The sequence below is a fragment of the Jaculus jaculus genome, chromosome 20, assembly GCF_020740685.1.
Source record: "Jaculus jaculus isolate mJacJac1 chromosome 20, mJacJac1.mat.Y.cur, whole genome shotgun sequence".
In the NCBI taxonomy this organism is placed as follows: Eukaryota; Metazoa; Chordata; class Mammalia; order Rodentia; family Dipodidae; genus Jaculus; species Jaculus jaculus.
The window spans coordinates 7,946,151-7,967,438 of NC_059121.1; the positions used below are offsets into that span (position 1 = coordinate 7,946,151).

At 45.1% G+C, this 21,288-nt stretch overlaps 1 pseudogene; it reads right to left on the bottom strand.

The window, feature by feature from the left end:
* Positions 1-2,149: 2,149 nt before the first annotated feature.
* Positions 2,150-2,852, bottom strand: LOC123456298 (annotated as a pseudogene).
* Positions 2,853-21,288: the final 18,436 nt, after the last annotated feature.

The following is a 21,288-nucleotide window of genomic DNA, read 5'->3' on the forward strand; positions in this document are numbered from 1 at the left end:
CCCCCCCCCCCAAGGTTTAAGGTAGATCAAATTATTTATTTGATATTTGCCTAGTTTTTAATGTAGGCACGTGTAGCCATACACTTCCCTCTTGAAACAACAGATCCTAGAATAACGTGTATTCATTTCATCCCAGGAGTTTTTAAACGTCCTCCTAATTGTTTAATAATTGGCTGTTCAATCTTCATGAGTTGTGTGTGTGCTCTGTACTTTCTGTTGTTCATTTCTTAACCCTTTCCACTGTGGTGATACAGGATGCAAGAAATTTTCAATTTATATTGGATAAGACTTGTTTGTACCAAAAAATGTAGCCTTCTGGGCTGGAGAGATGGCTTAGTGGTTAAGCGCTTGCTTGTAAAGCCTAAGGATACTGGTTCGAGGCTCAATTCCCCAGGACCCACGTTAGCCAGATGCACTAGAGGGTGCATGCATCTGGAGTTTGTTTGCACTGGCTGGAGGCCCTGGTGAGCCCATTCTCTCTCTCTCTCCCTCTTTCTCTCTGTCTGTCACTCTAAAATAAATAAATAAAAATGATTTTTTAAAAAATGTAGAGTTCTTTTAGAAGAACTTTCATGAGAAGACTCTGTATTCTGCAATATTTATGTGGAATATTCTGTAGATGTTTGCTAAGTGAATTTGATTTATAATATTTTTCTCTTATGTTTCTTGATTTTGTTTTTTGGTGTTGTTGTTTGGATGACATTTCTATCCATGCACATTGGGAATGAAAGTCATATACTACTATGATTTTGAGGTCAGTCTGTGCCTGTGCACTGAGCACTGCTTGTTTAAAAAAATTGGGAGTGCCAGTGGTCATGGCATTTAGAATTATAATAATCTTCTGAGGAGTCATTTCCTTATCCCATATGAGTTGACCTTCATGATTTCTTGTGACTAACTTTTATTTGGAGGCTATTTTGCAGAAGTGAGTATGCCTACTTAATTTCTAGCTTACATGGAATACTTTTACCATTGTTAAATCTTTTAAATTTTATTTACATATTTATTTTTCATTTATTTATGAGAGACAGAAAGAGGCAGAGAGAGTGAGAATGGGTACTCCAGGGCTTCCTGCCACTGTGAAGGAATTATAGATGCATGTGCCTCTTAGTGCATCTGGCTTTATTTGAGTACTAGGGAATCAAACTCAGGCAGTCAGAAAGCAAACTTTATAAGTACTGAGCTATTTCTCTAGCCCCTCCATCCTTCAGTGTTTAGTCTGTGTTCATCTTACCAGTGAGGTGTGTTTCTTTTTTGCTATATATATTTTTTAAATATTTTATTTCTTTATTTATTTGAGAGAGACAGAGAGAGAGAAAGAGGCAAAGAGAAAAAGAGAATGGGCACACCAGGGCCTATAGCTGCTGCAAACAAACTCCAAATGAATGCACCCCTTTGTGCATCTGGCTTACATGGGTCTTGGGGAATCGAACCGAGGTCCTTAGGCTTCCCAGGCAAATGCCTTAACTGCTAAGTCATTTTCCCAGCCTCTGCTATAATTTTTATGGAGTATGGTTTTTAATACTTCAGTCTAAACTTCTCCCTGTTCTGTTTCCATGATTGGCATATTTTCTTTTAAATGGTGTCTCATAGATCTCATATATTCTGTTCATGCATTCGTATTTTATCATTGTCATGGTCTGAATTCTCCACTTCACCTGCCTAATCTTCAAGCCTGGTTATTATGTCTTCTACTTGATCTATTCTCTTGGTAAGAATTTGTATACTTGTTTTTTTTTTAATTTTTTTTTGTTCATTTTTTATTTATGTATTTGAGAGCGACAGACAGAGCGAGAAAGTCAGATAGATAGATACAGAGAGAAAGAGAGAGAGATAGAAAGGGTGCACCAGGGCCTCCAGCCACTGCAAAGTTACTCCAGACGTGTGTGCCCCCTTGTGCATCTGGCTAACATGGGTCCTGGGGAATCGAGCCTCGAACTGGGGATCTTAGGCTTCACAGGCAAATGGTTAATTGCTAAGTCATCTTTCCAGCCCTGTGCTTGGTTTTTATTTGACTTGTTTAGCATTTCATTTTCAATTTCATTTTTTCAATTTCATTTTTCAATATCCTCTTTTTATATCCTATATTGACTTCCTTCCTTCTTTCTTTCTTTCTTTCTTTTTTTTTTTTTTTTTTTGACCTAACATAAAATTTATCACTTTTTCAAAACAGGGTTTCTTTTCCTCAAAAGTGAAGAAATTAGAAACATCCAGTGTCCACGTGTTGCAAGTCGCAGTGGCAATCCCAGGATACCTCCTCCTCTCAGACCCAGTCGGCTCCGTGGCAACCCAGTTGGGGCATCTGGGATGAAGGGTCCTGTGAATTGGGTTCCGCAGTGCAGCACTCCCGAATCTTGGGGGTGGTGGTTTCTGCAGGCTGAGTCTCTGTGCTTCCAGCGGTTCCCTCAGGCTCCTCTGCTTGCTTCTGTTGCCCCAGGTGATGCTCAACCATTGTCTGGAGTTCTTCCACTGTGGGTGTGGTCCGTGTGGTCTTCTTCCGTTGCCTAGGGGACATCGACAGAGTGGACTTGAGAAGTGGGCTGGGGATCCGATCTTCATCTCTCTCTGGGGATGACTGGTCACTGGTCAGCGCAAGGGGGGCCAGGGGTGGGGCGGCGCCTCGGAATCTGCTCCGCCGCCTGGGGGTCCAGGTGCGGCCCCAGCAGTGGGACCGTGAACTGCATCTTCCAGGGCTGTTGTCGGTCTCCTTGGCACGGCGGCGGCGGTGGCACTCGGGCTGGGGCGGGCACCTCCCTCTCCGCTGCGCTCGGGCCCGGCCCCAGCCTGGCGCTGGGCTCTGGCTCGCAGACTTCCTTATTTCTTTCACCCGGCCTTGTTCTTTTTGAATTCATTCTAAGCTTTATTTCTGTCCGCTTTGACGCCACTGAACATTCTTATCTTTGTTCTTTGGAGTTCTTTGCCTGGGATGTATCTAGTTCACCGTCCTCCGGACCCACTGCTGTGGATTGTGTGCTTTCTAAGAGGAGGCCAGGAGCTTTAACTGTCTCGTGTTTCTCGTGTTTCGGCGCTGGGACTTTTGCATCTGAAATTAAGTCGTTGGATGGGTATATTTTAAATAACCATACTTTTTTTCAGTGGAGACATTTGTTATTTTTTTTTTTTCCCCAAGGTAGAGTCTTGCTGTAGTCAAGGCTAACTTGAAATTCACTGTGTACTCTTAGGGTATCCTTGAACTCATGGCAATCCTCCTACCTCTGCCTCCCTAGTGCTGGAATTTGCAATTTTTGTGTGAAACTAAATTGTGATACTGTTGGGTTGTCATTTCTCTCTTCTGAGTTTAGGATGTAGGTAAGCTGTCAGGCCAAGTGCCCAGGGCTCATTCCTCATAGTTCACTTAGTGCAGAATCTTATCTCCAGAGGCAACTGTAACTGATAGGCAGGTTCATAATTAAAGACAATAATCAACTAAAAAGCAGTTGCCTCTTCCAACTCCAAGAATTTTGGTGGATTACATGAGCAAAGATAATATGACGTGAATTAAGATCTCAGCTATTAAGGTGTATTGGCTCCCTCACACGTTGCTGTGACTAAATCCCTTACAGGAAACAGTCTGAAGGAAAGAAGGGTTTACTTTGGCTTCCAGTTCAAGGTTATACATAGTAAATAAGGGTGAGGAAGGAATGGATGCAAAAGCAGGAAGCTGAGCTGGTCACACTGCAACCACAATCAGGGAGCAGAGCGAAGGAACAGAAAGAGGGGCTGGCTATATAGCCTCAAGAGCTTCCCACAATGATGTGCTTTCTTCAGCAAGGCCCCATCTGCTAAAGTTTTCGCAACCTCCCTGTTCAGTGCCACAAACTGAGGGTCAAGTGGTCAAGTGTCTGAGTGTACAGGGCACATTGCACACTGAACCTACAGAATAAGGTTAAGCAGGGGTGGATAGGAACCAGAGTAAGGCTCATGATTACTATAACAGCAGCAGAGAGGATAGAAAAGCAGAAAGCACATAGAAAGGGGGAGTATTGAAGATTAAGTAGAGGGGCTGGAGAGATGGCTTAGTGGTTAAGGCATCTGCCTGCAAAGCCTAAGGAAACAAGTTCAATTCCCGAGTACCCATGTGTAGCAGACAGATTTAGGTTCACTGAGATGAACTTTCAGATCAGACACAGTTGTGGAGGAAGGGATATTTATTGAAGCCTACAGATCAGAGGAAGTTCCATAAAATGGTAGAAGAAGCTGGCCTGCCTTTGTAGGACTGAGCAGAGAGAGAGAAGCACAAACCTAAAGCCAAAAGCCACAGCACACTTCAGGAAGTCCAGGTAGGCACACTTTGAATATCTTTAGATTGAAACTTGAAACCCACCACCACACCTTAAGATCACCCAGTGACATTGCCTCCGGCCAGCTGGCTACAGATACAAACTACAAACAATAAAAAAATTGAATATATTGGGGGCCATCTATTCTATTCAAACCCCCACATTTCACCCCTGCTACCCAATACATTTATAACCATCACACATTGCAAATGGTACCCAGTTCAGTTTTAAAGGTCCCCACAGTCTTGACCAATTTAAGATATTAAGACCTATAAAATCAAACAAGTTAAACATTTCTAACATATAAAGGCACAGAGTAAACACTATTTTTTTTTAAATTTAATTTATTAGTTTTCTTTTCAGCAAATATAAGCAGTTTGGTACCATTGTTTAGGCTCATCCATGATCTACCCCCTCCCAATGGACCCTTCTTGTTGATGTAAATGGTTCGTGCATTGTGGAGTTAGCCCCCAGTTATTGATAGATAAATGTCTCTGCATATCATCACCCAACATGTGGCTCTGACATTCTTTCTGCCCCCTCTTCTGCAAAATTTCCCTGAGCCATGTTGGGTTCATTTTTGGTCTGCTTCAGTGCTGAGGTGTTGGGGGCCTCTGAGGCTCTGGCTCTCTGATTTGGTAGGAGTTGATTTTTCTCTGTGTTGGTCTCCTTCCCCTTTGTGCTGGTATCTGGTTCATCAGGAAAACATCACCCTTGCTTGTTTTGCCAATTGTTCTTAGTTTCAGTCGGGCCCTTTTTGAGGTATGTTGGGGCAGCTCTCTCCTTAGGATCTGCATCTATCTGAAAAGGAGAAGCAGATTCTCCAACGGAGAGTAAGTTAGCACCCGGAAAATTGAGATAACAATTACTTTTTTGATAGAGAGTTTGATAGGTGTAGGTCCTCTTGTACCCCATGATTGATGGTAGCTTGATATTGGAGAGTGGGCTTATGTTTGGGTATGGTTCTGACTTGTTTCCCAGCTCCAGCTATGGATCTCATACCACTGAGGGGATCAGTTAGCCAAAATCAAGAGCAGTTGGTTCCCCACCATGGCTGTGTGCCACTATTGCACTTGTGTGGGCATCACATCAGGTTATTTGTTGCTAATTAGGTTAGACCATGAGTTCAATGCTGTCTGCACTTAGCATTCTCAGACTCTCATCAGAATCGTCCATAAAACTTGGCTTACCACTCCAGAAGACATCTTCAGTTGCAAGCACCAAGTCCATGCCTATTCCTCCAAAACAAAGGTTCAAAAGATCAACATCTACATGGTCAGGTTCATTTCAGCCTACTCCTCAGTACCAAATTCTATAGTAGACAAATTTAGGTTCACTAAGTTAAACTTTCAAACCAAACACAGTTATGGAGAAAGGGATATTTATTAAAGCCTATACATCCAGGGAAAGTTCCATAAAACAGCAAAAAATTCTGGCCAGCCTTTACAGCACCAAGCAGCAAGAGGACAACATAAGCCTAAAGCCAAAAGCCACAACACACTTCAGGAACTCCAGCTAGACACACTTTACATATCTTTAGATTAAAACCTAAAACCCACCACCACACCTTAAGATCACTCAGTAACATTGCCTCCAGCCAGGTGGCTACAGATACAAACTACAAACAATAAAAAAACCAAATATATTGGGGGCCATCTATTCAATTCAAACCACCACACCATGTAAGCCAAAAACTCATGGTGAGACATGCATCTGCAATTCATTTGTGGTGGCTGCAGGCTCCATGTGCCCCCATCTCTATCAAATAAATAAATAAAAAAATTAAGGGAAGTGGGCCTGGAAAAATGACTTAGTGGTTTAGGCATTTGCCTGTGAAGCCAAAGGACCCAGGTTTGATTCCCCAGGAAGCACATATGCCAGATGAACAAAGTGGCATATGCCTCTGGAGTTTGCAATGGCTAGAGGCCCTGGTGTGCCCATTCTCTCTCTCTCTTTCTCTCTTTCTCTCTTCTCTCTCTCTGCTTGCAAATAAATAAATAACCCCCCCAAAAAATTAAGGGAAAAAATAAGGCATCTATCAATAAAGACATAATAAAAATAAAACACAAAGAAACACCAATAGACATCAAAATAATCCCAGCACTCAGTAGGCTGAGGCAGGGCAGCACCCAATTCCAGGTCAAGAAGGACAAGATTAGTCCACTCAATTGAAGTTCTATGTTACTAATTCCAGTATACACACGAAGGAAAGGACAGAGGATGCATACAGCCCCTGCCCGGGCATGGGTCCATCTCTATGCTGCCCCTGATGATGAAGGGTAGACTTAATCTGTGTGTGGCCCCTTATGGGTACAGAGTACAGGTGCCAGTCCTTACCTCTGTGAGGTCATCTGTGGTGGCAGGACACAGGTGCTAATCCTGTTTCCTATCTCTCACAGGACAGGGAGTAGGTACTGGGGCTGTGGGCCATCTCTTTACAAGTTCTCCCATGGGAAAGGTATGCCTGCCAAGTCTGTCTCTATGTGACCCACTCCAGTCTGTGACTCAGATTCCATTTCCATTCTGAGCATATGGTGCAATTATGACTCAAAACTTTTCCTCTCGGGCTGGAGAGATGGCTTAGCGGTTAAGCACTTGTCTGTGAAGCCTAAGGACCCCGGTTTGAGGCTCGGTTCCCCAGGTCCCACGTTAGCCAGATGCACAAGGGGGTGCACGCGTCTGGAGTTTATTTGCAGTGGCTGGAAGCCCTGGCTCGCCCATTCTCTCTCTCTCCCTCTATCTGTCTTTCTCCCTGTGTCTGTCGCCCTCAAATAAATAAATAAGAAATTAAAAAAAAAAAAAAACTTTTCCTCTCTAGCTAGAGGTATTCTGTAGGCTGTTTTCACAATCTTATCCCATGACACTTACATGTAGGTTCTCAGACGGGCCATAGAGGGAGGGACCATTGTCTCAAAGGCTGCTCAAATATAAAGCCAGCAGCAGTCTCTGCATGCCTCCTGTTCCTGCTCCTGCCAAGGGCCCAGAAGAGGGGATTTTCTAGCCCCGACCCTCCCTCTCCTCCAATAGCCACAGCCACATGCAGTTCTCTCTCTTCCACTCTCCATCCTTAAAATTATCTGTATCTGAAAATACAGTACATCTGAGACTCTCTCTTTTTTAATTTTCTAAATTTTAACTATTTATTTGAGAAAGAGAGAGAGAATGGGCACAGGGCCTCTAGCCACTGCAAATGAATTCCAGACACATGCACTGCCTTGTGCATCTGGCTTTATGTGGGTGCTGAGGAATCAAACCTGGGTCCTTTGACTTTGCAGACAAGCGCCTTAACTGCTAACCCACCTCTCCAGCTCCGAGGCCCTGTCTCCGCTGTCAGCTGTGGCTCAGGTCCTCTGAGTTCCTCCTGCTCACACCCATAGAGCACTTCCCCGAGAGGGCGGGGGCTTTTGCAATGGCCTTGACTCTCGAGCCTTCTATTTTTTTTTTAAATACGTATTTTTATTTATTTATTTGAGGGAGAATGGGTGCACCAGGGCCTCCAGCCACTGCAAACAGAATTCCAGACACATGTGCCCCCTTGTGCATCTGGTTTACGTGGGTCCTGGGAATTCGAACCTGGGTCCTTTGGCTTTGCAGGCGAGCATCTTAACCGCTAAGCCATCTCTCCAGCCCTTGAGCCTTGTATTCTGTTTTACCAAAGTTTGCTTTCTGGTTTGCAACTGAAGCTAGTATTTGTCCCTCATCTTGAAGGCTCCTGCTCTCCAGCTAACCCCAGTGACCCGGGTGTTCTAGCAGGATGCACGTGGGTGTCAGCTGCTGGTTTTCTGAGTTTTGTTTTTGTTTTCTTTTCCCCATATGCCTGTAGCTTGTGGATCATTTCTTTCTTTCTTTTTTTTTCTTCTTGTTTTTGTTTTTTATTTTTACAAGGTAGGGTTTCACTCTAGTTCAGGCTGACCTGAAATTTACTATGTAATCTCAGGGTGTCCTCTAACTCATGGCGATCCTCCTACCTCTGTCTCACAAGTGCTGGGATTAAAGGCGTGCGCCACCACACCCGGTAGAACATTTTTTTATAAATTCATTTTTACTCATTAATAATGTCCTTGAGGGAACCTGTTGCTTAAGGTGTAGTTTGTATATACACATTGTGTACACAGACACACTACACAATCGCCTCCTCAGTCAGCAACTGATGGATCTGACCAGGTTGAGTCCGGCTTAGACATTATCTTTGTGTGTTTTTCTGCACCTCATTTACAAGGTAATTACTTTACATTCCACGTCTACATTTAAAACCCATAGAGATTTTCAGTATATAGATTTTGAGCTCTCAAATGTGGCTAAGAAAACTTAAGAGGAAAAGAAAAATACTTTGTCTTATATACAGATATGTCTTGGCATTGGTTTTGATTATTTCAGATGTTCCAAAGTGCCTTCTGAAATTATTTTTCTTGTTATTTAAAAAAAAATTATTTTCATTTATTTATGAGAAAGAGAGAGAGAGAGAGAGAGAGAGAGAGAGAGAGAGAGAGAGAGAGAATGGGTGTGTCAGCGTCTCCGGCCACTGCAAGTGAACTCCAAACGCATGCACCACCTTGTGTATCTGGCTTATGTGGGTCCTGGGGAATTGAACCTGGGTCTTTTGGCTTTGCAGGCAATGCCTTAACCGCTAAACCGTCCCTCCAGCCCTATTTCCTTATTTAGAGGTCTTCATTCAGCAGCATTTAGGGCATGTAGGCTTTCGATGCTTACCTTGACTTTCCATCAGTGGAGGCTGTTTTGCTAGCCTCCTTCCTTCATGCTGGCCGTTTTGATTGGATGTGATAGAAGTCCGCACTCTGTGCTGCTTGCTGACTGGTACCTTCTGAGGCTGTGTTTTCAGTGGTGCTCCATGACCTGAGAGGCGAGCAGGAAGGAGGCCCGCACCGTCCATCCGCAAGCTCAGCAGCGCTTCCGGATGGGAGCAGCGCTCTCCCAGAGCTGAGAAGGAGTCAGGCAGCTCTCTTAGGTACTTCGGGTGACTTAGCCTCAAAAGTCCTGGCTGGAATGCGTAACCTGGCAGTCTCCACTTTGCCAGAGTTCAGAAAGAGGAAGCTGGTTTCACCTTATAACTAGCCCTGCCCAAAGGAGTTCCCAAGATCTGTTTTTTCCACAAGTGACCTGAGTCCCTCCTGGGAGAGAAGTCCCCTGTCCTAGAATTTAAATCGGATCCTGACGTGGTGGCTGGGGAAGTTCAGCCCTCAGAACTTGGCATCATGGCTGGCCTCTGCCTGAGCCCGCCTCTAATCCCCACCAAACACCTGCCTCTCTGGCTCACCTAAGCCAGAAGGTGAAACCCACCAGAGTAAGATTATAAATAATTGATAAGATTGTAACTAAAATTAAAAACAATTATAAATAAATAAGATGTTAAATAATGAGATTATAAGTAACTGTCAGGGGACAAACCTCTCTGGGCTGCCTGACCACCACTCCTGAGTGACGTCTGGGTTCTGGTAAGTGTCCTGTCCTCTGAGCCCCCTGGACCCCTCTCTATCACCGCCCCCTCCGCCGCCCTCCACATGGGTGTACCAAGTTTCTGTCACTTGGATTTGTGCTTCCCTAAATAAATATAATTAATAATTATCCTTCACAGTTTGATTTGTCTAATTCTTTGGTTAAATACAAACACAGACTCAGGGTTTGGGGTTCAAGGCCTTTCTTTGACTCCCCACAGAGCCTGCATCAGATCCTTCTCTTGTGTCCCTCCAAGGTCCATGCATCCTTCATTAACAGCATTCCTCTCCCTAGCTTGAAAGGGTCTTTTGAACGTGGGCCACTGCAGAGTCTCATATCTGTACCTGCGTGTTCTTCATTTAAAAACACCTCTTGGACTGACCCTAAGTCTATGGACTTGCTGCTCTGCCTGAGATGATTGTCCTCATTGCTTTACTCATTGCTGGGACCAGATACCTGACCAGCAGTGACTGAAGGCTGGAAAGCACTTATTCCGGCTCACAGTCTCAGGGGGGACATTGCATCACAGTGGCAGCGGGAGGCTGGCTCCTCACATCGCACTCACAGTCAGGATACAGAGGATGGACTGAAGTCAGGCCGTGATATAAAATCTCAAGGCCAACCTTTCCCTAGTGACTCACTTCCTGCAGCAAGGCATCACCTACTAAATGACCCATACCCTTCCCAAACAGCACCACCCAGCTGGGGACCGAGCATTCAAACACGTGAACCTTTGGGGGTGTATTTCACAGGTAGCCACGCAAGCCGGGAGTCAGGACAGACTTTTTGTTCAGTAGTTAAATGTCATCGCCAGGGAGCGGCGAGCACTTGACCTTGCCTGTGTGTCATTGCAGCTCAAACAAGCTCACATCCTGTCGCCACGAGCACACAAAGCAGGGAAAACACAGGGGACTGAACCGGACACAGGCTGTCGTAGAATTGTTGAGTAAGATTAGGGAATCAGCGCGGGGTGGAATGCCACGGTGTTTACTTAGCATGAGCAAGGCTCTGGCTTTTGCCATCCCTAGCACCACACAGATGTGCACACGTTGTGTGCACGCACATATACACAGATCAGTCTATCAAATATTACTTTCCAATTAACAGATCATGGGCTGGGAATAAAATTCAGGGTAGAATGTTTTCCTAACATGCGTAAGACCTTTGTTGCAATTCCCAGTAACACACACACACACACACACACACACACACACACATAACACAAAGCAGATACTTCCTGTTCTGTGTTAATATGTGCACTCATACAGTCATATGAGCCCTCAGCTACTCCGTGGTGACTGAGCACACACACTGTCGTCCCACCGGCTAGCTTAGAAATGACTTCTGCCTCTGAAAGTGACGTAATTCCACAGCTAAGCCTGGTGCCGCTCCTGGTCACATCTTCCAGTGCCAAGGGTGGGCTGTTCAGGCCACTTAGCTGAAATCGAGGAAAATGGAAGAAAGTAGCCACGTAATCTCTAGAAATTGAATTTTAAACAGCTCGTATGATGTTTTCGCGTGGTGTTTTTCTTACTTTGACAATGTGGTAGCTGGCTCTTCAATTTAGCGTCTGCGGCAAGTTGGACCAAAATTGAGTATAGATCAGTTCTTAAATTTGGCAGTGGAACGAATTGCTCTGATTGTGTGGGATTACATGGTGCATGAATTTTTAAATTAAGTAGTTTCTTGCCCTATTAAATAATGTCAACAGTATGTTGTGGTAAGTAATTTTAATTTCTTATTTATTTTCACATACAAGGTTTTCTCTTTTATTAATCAATATTCTTTTATTTGAGTGTGATAACAGTTTGGGTTTTCATTGCTCTGACGAGTCCATTCACATCATGTAGCACTGCAGAGTAATTTTTTTTTTTTTCTTTAGTGTGTCTCTTCTCTTCACAGCCTATTCCCTATTCATTGCCTTTTTGTTTTATTTTGTTTTGTTTTGTTTTGTTTTAGGTAGTGCGTCGTCCTAGCCTAGGCTGATCTGGAATCACTATGTAGTCTCAGGCCGACTTCAAACCCATGGCAATCCTCCAATCTCTGCCTCCCGAGTATGCTGGGATTAAAGGCTTGCACCACCACGTCTGGCCTCATTGCCTATTTTGAGAAATAAGACTATGTCTTTCTACTAATCAAGTCAAGGTGGCAGCTTCATTGAGATCATGTTGCCGTTCACGGCTGTCTTCTCTGCTCTGGCTTTAAGACATCCCTGATGGTCCTCACCCCTTCCTCCCAGCCCTCTGGGGCTGTGTCCACCCACAAGTGGGAAGCTCTGAGAACGAGGGGAGCCTTCGGCATGGAGTCACCATTGTCAACTTGAGCCACGGGGTGGCTTCCCAAACTTCAGTCACCCACACTGCATGTTCCTACAGCCCCTCGAAAGCACATGTTCCTGCAACTTTCTGTGGGAGTGACTTAAATGTACCCACATGGGTAACTTGGGAAGTACTGGGAAACAGCCAGTGGGAGCTTCCCACAGCCATGCTGTTTTATCAACACTTCCGGGCATTTGTGACCACAGTCAAGTCATAAGGATGCCAGTTCCCAAACACTTCCCCCCAGTTGGCCAGTGACATTGCGATATCTAAACACAGTGGCATGTGGTTGGTCTTTCCATGCCCACAGGGATGCCTGGCTCTTTGGCTCTTTCTGGTTAGCATGGTGCCATGCCTGAGAGGAAGGAGTTTGTAAGAAAAGATGCACTTGGCTCACAGTTCTTGACGAACTTGGAAAGCTCAAGGTCAGGGACCCTCAGGCTCTTCTGGTGAGACCTGACACAGCTTTGGTGACTGCTGAAAGCCTGCAGGAAGGTGCCCATGGCTCCAGGGACGTCCTGGCCCAGGAGAGTGAGGACTTGCTCAGACAACCGAGGCACTCGTCCATTGCGGTGGACTCCACCATGACTCAGACATCCCTCGGCTGGCCCCTTCTCGCCCAGCTCTGCTCAAGCTCTCCCTGGCATAGCCTGCATCTTTTTCAAGTGTCCATCTTCTTATTTATTTATTTACTTAAGAGAGAGAGGAAAAGGAGAGAGAGAGAGAGAGAGAGAGAGAGGGAATGGGCATGCCAGGGCCTTTAGCCACTGTAAATGAACTCCACAAACATGCACCACCTTGTGCATCTGGCTTTATGTGGGTACTGGAGAATCAAACCGGGGTCCTTCTGTAAGCTTTGCAAGCCCCTTCACCGCTGACCAATCTCTTCATTCCTCAAGTTTCCATCTTCTCATCCCCACCATCTCAGTCTCTTGTTGATCCCTTCACCCCCTCAGACCCTGCGGGGTTACAGAGTGACTCATCATGGATGGGAGATCTTTCTCTATTACATGTAATCTTAGGTGGGTCAGGAAAAGGACAGGGACTTCAGTACATCACTTCCTCATGCAGAGACCACCTGTGGGAGAGTTGGGGAATTGGGGGTGAGTGTGATGTCAGCATCCCAGTGTGCTTGGAGGGTTATGGAGAGCGGCGTTGTGAAGTTGGTGTCATAAAAGCATACTCCTTTGAAGTGGGTCTGTCTTGCTTGGGCCAGCTCAGGGAAAAGACATGAAAATTCTGTCTAGAGTATATATATGTGTCATGCCACACTTACACACCTGTACTTTTTAAAATGTTATTTTTAAAAATTTCTATGTTATTTATTTGAGAGAGCGAGAAGGGGAGAGAGTGACAGAAAAGAGGGAGAGAATGGGCATGCCAGGGCCCCTAGCCACTGCAAACGAACTCCAGACGCATGTGCCACCTTGTGCCTCTATCTTAAGTGGGTCCTGGGGAATTGAACCTGGGTCCTTGGCTTTGCAGGCCTTAACCACTAAGCAATCCTTCCAGCCCCATACATGTACTTTAAAAAATATTTTATTTATTTATTTGCAAACAAAGAGATTGAGAGAGAGAGAGAGGGAGAGAGGAAGAGTTTGAGTATGCCCAAGCTTCCAGCCACTGAGAAAGAACTCCAGATGTATGTACCACCTTGTGCATCTGGCCTAAGTGGGTACTGGGGAATTGAACCCAGGCCATTGGACTTTACAGGCAAGTGCCTCAACCACTTAGCCATTCATCTACCCAGCCCTACATATGTACTTTTAAAAATACGTCAAGGGAGACATAAAAATGAGAACTGAAATGTTACCTCAATCAGTTTGTAGTTTTAGTATAAAATGATCTTTTTTTTTTTTTTTTTTTTTTTTTTGACGACAATCTGCTAGAAGCAGATTGGGAGCAGGGAACGACCCTGCTTAATGGCTGTATTTGTATTTTCCAAAAAAGTCACACCCATTGTGACATGCTCCTGTGAGCAAGTGCCTCTGCCTGTGGCCCCTCTCCTTGGCCCATCTGTTGCAGTCAGTGCTCATGAGGTGACTTGTCATCAGTGAGAAGAACCCACGGTACGTGGTTCTCCAAGTTTTCACAACTGACCCCAGCCCCTTTGAGTGCACAGTCTCCTCATGGATGCCCGTGGGACCCTTCCCATCTGCACTGAGGACACTGCTGGTCTGGCGTCTCTCACTCTAGCCTGGCTTCCTGGTTCTTGGACTGCATTGCAGGAGGAAGGCACTGTGGGCCGCTGCTCTCTGGGGTCTTCCTGTGAGACTCACCAGAAGCACACCCCTGGCCGTGGTGAAGAGGGAGTTTGTGTAAAGCATGCTCCCGTGCGCTGTGACTGGGATCCCGCTGAGCTGACGTGACCTAGTCCAGATGTCCATGGACCTGCCTCTGGGATGCTTCAGGTCTGCGTGCAGTGAAGCTAGAGATCAATGAACATTCATGTGCAAGTGTGTGTGTGTGTGTGTGTGTGTGTGTGTGTGTGTGTGTGTTTGTGTGTGTGGGGGGGCTGTTCGAAAGAGAGAGAGCTGCCTTTCATTTTTCTTTGAGAAACCACTAAGAAAGACTTGTTCATATTTTTTGGCTTTCTTCTTAAAGTGCCAGAGCGCCATCCAAGGAAAAATGTGAGAGAATTCCGGTAGGTGTGGGGATTCTAACTGGTCCAAATTCTCCCCAGTGTGTGGGCTTCTACATCTTCACTGTAATATCATTGAGTCTAAGAAGTGTTTTCAATCCATTTTTGTGTTTGTTTGTTTTGAGGTAGGGTCTAGCTTTAGCCCAGGAATTCACTCTAGGTCTCAGGGTGGCCTTGAACTCAGAGCGATCCTCCTACCTCTGCCTCCCCAGTGCTGGGATTAAAGGTGTGCACCACCATGGCAGGCTTTCAATGCTTTTAATTTGCATTTTGCAGTAGTTGCGACTATGCAGCATCATGTCGTGTGCCCTGTGGGTGCTTGTGGCTCTCCCTTTCCCTGTTCTGTTCATGCATCATTGCTGCCTGTGCTGTCTCTGAGCCCTGGGAAGGCACCCTTGTCAGGAGCACGTCTGCGCCGCGTCACACTTACACAGGCAGTTTCTTAGTGATGTTTTCAGTAACATGTGCTGAAAATTTGTTTTGAAAAGACAGTGTGTCAGTGTTGTAAAATTAAGTTGATTCATTGTTTTTCTAATCTAAGAAAATATCCCCTTTATTTTGCTCTAGAAGTTTTGAAACCTTTTTATTTATTTATTTGCAAGGAGAGAGAGAGAGAGAGAGAGAGAGAGAGAGAGAGAGAGAGAGAGAGAGAGAGAGGGAGAATGGATGTGCCATGGTCTCTAGTCCTTGCAAACGAAGTTCAGATGCATTTGCTGCCTTATATAGTTGGCTTACATGGGTTCTGGGGAATCAAACCTAGGTCCTTTGGCTTTGCGGGCAAGCCCCGTAACCACTTAGCCATCTCTCCAGTTCTGTCATGGGCCTTCTCGCCGGTGCCAGTGGTGTTTGGTGCTCCTTCCCCTAACAAACACGTGCACAGAGCAGATGCTGGGCGTGGCGCATACGCACGCCTGTAGTCCCAGCACTCGGGGCCGAGGCAGAAGCATCCTAAGTCTGAGCCCATCCTGTGATGCAGAATGTGATCCTGCCGCACAAATGAGAACAGGAAAGAAAATAATAAAACCCCACACTGCATGGCATGAGCGTCCCAGAGCCAGCCGTCCTCGTCCCTCCCTGTTGTTCTGGAGGTTGGTGGGCTCCCTTTCTTGACTTGTCCCAGCCCCCTCCCTCCGTGCATTTGAACTTACACCCGAAGTATCTATCAAGCCTTTTTGCTCTTCAAGGATACATGCACCCAATTTCCCTTGGAGCGGGGTGAATAGTAAAATGTACCTCATCTATGTGCAGGTCTCTAATCGCAGGTACAACTGCTGTGGAGGTTTGATTCAGGTGTCCCCCATAAACTCAGGTGTTCTGAATGCTACGTTTCCAGCTGATGGAGATTTGGGAATTAATGCCTCCTGGAGGCAGTGTATTGTTGGGGGCGGGCTTATGGGTGTTATAGCCAGTGTCCCCATGCCAGTGTTTGGCACACTCTCCTGTTCCTGTTGTCCACCTGAGGTTGGCCAGGGGGTGATGTCCACCCTCTGCTCATGCCATCATTTCACTTTGGCTTGGTTTCATTTCTGAGACGGAGTCCATCTACATAGCCCTGGAACTCACTGTGCAGACCAGACTGCCCTTAGCTTGCAGCCATCCCCAACCTCTGTCCCCAGGCCTGAGATTACAGGGATGTGTGACTGTGCCCAGCTTCCTTTTTTGCTTTCTTGCTCTTCTGCCCTGTGGGGTGACCTAGTTGGTGCCACTGGTGACTGAGGGTCTTCCTTGGTGCGAGGCCATCAATACCATTTTGCCCTTGGGAGCTCAAGTTGACATGTAATGTCCATTATGATAGATTAGGCAGTGGAACCAAGGGAGACCTTTAAGTGCCCCTATGAACGGGTCAATTAATCCATGTAATTAAGAGAAAGAGTGGGTTCATGGGCTGTTTTCCAGAACGGGTTTGTTACAAAGGCCAGCTGGGCTTGGTATCTTGCAAATTCACTGCCAGAAAGAAAAGACAGACAGGGGGAGGGGGTTCTGGGTAATTCTGGGTTGCTGGGCATGGGGTACAGGCCAAAGGCTCTGGTGAGTCCACCCTTCCTACTAACGCAGAAGAAGAGGGCGGGTGTGTAGAACTGAGGAGGCAGAGAGAAGAGAGGAGCCCAGCTGCATGTGCTTTCCACGCCGTTACATGTGCTGAAAAATGTGTGTGTACCCGTGCTTGCCTATGTGTGAGTACACGCATGCACGCTGGTTATGTGTGCACTTGTGCATGGAGACCAGAGGTCAATGGCTAGTGCCTTCCCGTATTGCTTTCCTACCTTATTTTTGTTGCTGTTGTTGTTTTTTCGAGGTAGGGTCTTGCTCTAATCCAGGCTGACCTGGAATTCATTCTGTAGTCCCAGGCTGTCCTTGAACTCCTACGGATCCCTCTACTTCAGTGTCCCAAGTGGCGGGATTAAAGGTACACACCAATGTGCCTGGCCCCACTTTATTTTTGTGAGACAGCCTTTCTAAGTGAACCTGAACCTCACTTATTCCACTAGGATAGCTGGCCAGCAAAGCACCCAGGGGCGTTCCTGTCTCTGCCTCCTCAGCAATGGGATTACTGCTACTTTAAAAAATACATTTAGGGCAGGAGATATGGCTTAGTGGTTAAGGGACTTGCCTGTAAAGCCGCAGGACCCAGGTTTGATCCCCTAGGACCCATGTAAGCCAGATGCACAAGGTGGCACATTCATCTGGAGTTCTTTGGAGTGGCTGGAGGCCCTGGTGCAGCCATATTCTCTCCCTCCCTCCCTAAAATAAATAAATAAAAATAAAATATTTAAAAAATACACTTATTTATTTGCAAGGAGAAAGTGAGTATTGGCATGCCAGGACCTCTTGCCACTGCCAATGAATGCCAGATGCATGCACCGCTTTGTGAATCTGGCTTTACATAGTTAGTGGGGAATCAAAACCAGGCCATGAGACTTTGCAAGAAGCACTTTTATCTGATGAGGCATATCCCCAGCCCGCTGCTACTTTTTAAAAAAATGTTTACACTCACTGTCTTCTCTTCATGACACAGGAATTTATGGTAAATAGAGCATCTACTTGGCTGTATTTCATCCACCATCTCGTCAGGTGTTTTATTTATTCAATCTACTTTTTTTAATATAATTTTATTTATTTATTTGAGAGTGACAGACACAGAGAGAAAGACAGATAGAGGGAGAGAGAGAGAATGGGCTCACCAGGGCTTCCAGCCTCTGCAAACAAACTCCAGACGCGTGCGCCCCCTTGTGCATCTGGCTAACGTGGGACCTGGGGAACCGAGCCTCGAACCGGGGTCCTTAGACTTCACAGGCAAGCGCTTAACCGCTAAGCCATCTCTCCAGCCCTCAATCTACTTTTTTGATGCCTGTCTTATTCTAGACTTTCTTCTCAGCTCTGCTCCACAACGTACTACCTCCACTTTCCAAATAAGAAAAGAACGATTTCCCAACTTCACTGTTACTATGGAAAAGGTCCCCTCAGTTTACATGCTCCAGGGAAACCAGGAAAGGGCCTCTTAGAAACACAACTGTCACAGAATAGAGTCACACCCCACATGAGACTGCTGGACTTAGTTGTGTATTTATCCCTTCATTGCCCGAAGCATTATCATGTGGCACAAACTACACTGTGTTTTTCAGATCGAATTCCAAGGTAAAATGAAAAAGGATGGGTGCTCAGCCAGCCTGGGTTTTCCCAAAGATAACAGAGCAGGGCAAGTCTCTCCCGACCCTGCTGAAGCGTGCTCATACAGCTTCCAGAATGCATTCTCCCAAGCTCACAGCTGAAACCTTCCTCATCAAGGTGACGGTGTCCCCAGGGAGACCCCTCCGCTTGATGAAGGCGTGTGGGTAGAGAGAGCTCCAGTGGCACAGGTGTCCTCATGAGAAGAGGAGAAAGTGGAGGCTTGCCAACGTGTGAAAGCCCTGTGAGGTGAACGTGGGCAGACGCCGAGCGTGTGCCCAGATCTGAGGGCAGCTCTTCTGTAAAGCACAGAGGGTGGTGTTGATGCAAACTGGCAAAGGTCCTGGGTGCCTGGTTCATGACAGCAGAGAGAGAGTGTGTGTTCTGTTTGTCTATCTGTGTATCCATGTTGTAATTAAAAGATAGTTTATACATTTATTTATCAATTTAAGAGAGAGAGAGAAAGAGAGGAAGATAGAGAGAATGGGCACACCAGGGCCTCTAGCCACTGCAAACAAACTCCAGACGCATGTGCCTAGGTACTGGGGAATCAAACCTGGGTCCTCAGACTAAGCAAGCAAGCACCTTAACTGCTAATCCATTTATGCAGCTCTCATTTTATAATTTTGGACATGAAAATACAATTCATTGCCGGGCGTGGTGGCACACACCTTTAATCCCAGCACTCGGGAGGGAGAGGTAGGAGGATTGTCCTGAGTTCGAGGCCACTCTGTGACTGCATAGTGAATTCCAGGTCAGCCTGAGCTAGAGTGAGACTCTACCGGAGGGGGGTGCTCTTTGGTAAGGGGTAGGGCTCTTTGATAAAGTGGGAGTGGCGGCCCCCACCTTTAATCCCAGCATTTGGGAGGCAGAGGCAGGATTGCCATGAGTTCAAGACCAGCCTGAGACTGTATTGTGAATTCCAGGTCAGCCTGAGCTAGAGTGAGACCCTACCTCAAAAAAAACAAACAAACAAAAAAAGCAATTCATTGTTCTGGGAGTTCTTGGCCCTTACATCTCCATCTTTGTCGGCAACGGCACGGTGGTGATCGAACCCACGTCTCTATGGATGTCTCAAAAGCCAAGTCTGCCTAAGGTCAAAAAAACCCACAAAAACTAGATTCAGAGTCTGTTGCTTAGGAGGTCAGCACAGGACCTCATGCTGGGGAGGAGGGATGTTTCCTGTTTGCTAAGCAGCGCCACCCACCTTGTCAAATGATTGCTGGACACAAAGCTTAGTATCTTGACCCTGCCAGAGCTGGGTATTTACAATATATAAATTCAAATGTAAAGGGAGGGTACTGGGAAGATATTGAAGGGACTTGCTTGCAAAACCTGCTGACCCAGGTTTTCCACAGTACCCATGTAACTAGATGCACAAAGTAGCTCATGCATCTGGAATTTGTTTACAGTGGTGAGAGGCCCTGGCGTACCCATAGACCTCTCTCCCCCTCCCTCCCTCCTCTAAGAAATAAACTTTGAGGTGTGATCTCACTATGGCCCAGGCTGATCTGGAATTCACTATGTAGTATCAGGTTGGCCTCGAACTCACAGCTATCCTCCTACCTCTGCCTCCTGAGTGCTGGATTAAAGGTGTGTTCCACCACGCCTGGCTTCACATTTTTATCTTGAAGGCCAACTGGATCTCTATCTCAAGGTAATAGTTTATCTTGCTAGGTTTTACCCTTATAATGTTATTTAGGACTATATATAATATTATATACATCATATTATATATATATAATATATTATATTATCATATATATTATATATTATCATATATATTATATATAAATTAATTATTATAATTTATAACATATAATACAATGTATATAATATTATTAATATTATATGCATATAATATTATGTTATATATATATGATGCATATATAATGCCTAGGTAAATACTGAAAAAATTGTTCTACATTAAATAATTGACAATGGGATTTAGATAACTGAAAAATTGACAGACTATCCAAATACTCTGTGCTTTGTGTGTCTCATGTTAAGTGGAGATTAAAGCATTCATCCCCCTGTGTAGTTGACAGAACTAAATGAGTCCATATGAGCCTAGTCCTTAGACCAATGCATATTCTTTGAAAGCTTAATAAAAATTAGATATTATTTTGTTTATTTTTGTTGTTTCATCCTTGGCTTTGAATCAGAGCTATGCTAACATCAGAAAATATCATGAGATTAATTTGTGTGATTTAAAAATACTTATTCTATCAGAAGTTATAATGTATCTTTAATCAAAACATGAGATAGACACGTGTTTTTTTTCTTTTCCTTTTCCTTTTGTTTTTTTTTTAAGATTTAATTTTATGAGATGGAATGTCTCACTATGTAACCAAGCCAGGCTCAAAGTCTAGATCCTCCAGCTTCAGTTGCCCGAGTGCTGGGCCCTTGTCCTGGGCTGCCTTACCCTGCTTGATTTCCTCAATTGGCGTGTTACATGATTTTACATTTCTATTAATATTTTAATTTCTTTTAAAATATTTTTATTTATTTATTTTCAAGCAGAGGGAGATAGAGAGAAGAGAGACACACAGAGAGAATTAGTGAACAACGGCCTCCAGCCACTACAAGTGAACTCCAGATACATGTACCACTTTGTACATCTGGCTTTATGTGGGTACTAGAGAATTGAACCCAGGTTATTAGGCTTTGCAGGCAAGTGTCTTAACTGCTGAACCACCTCTCAACCCCATAGTAAAAAAAATTATGTTTTATATAATGAGATAATGATATGAAGAGGAATAAAAAATAAGCTCAAAACATATTTTTTATTATCTATTTACTTGAGACCAATAGAGAGAGAGAAAGAGGCAGAAAGAGAGAGAGGGAGAGATTGTGAGAATAGGCAAACCAGGGCCTCCAGCCACTGCAAAGGAACTCCAGACACATGCGCCATCTTGTGCATCTGGCT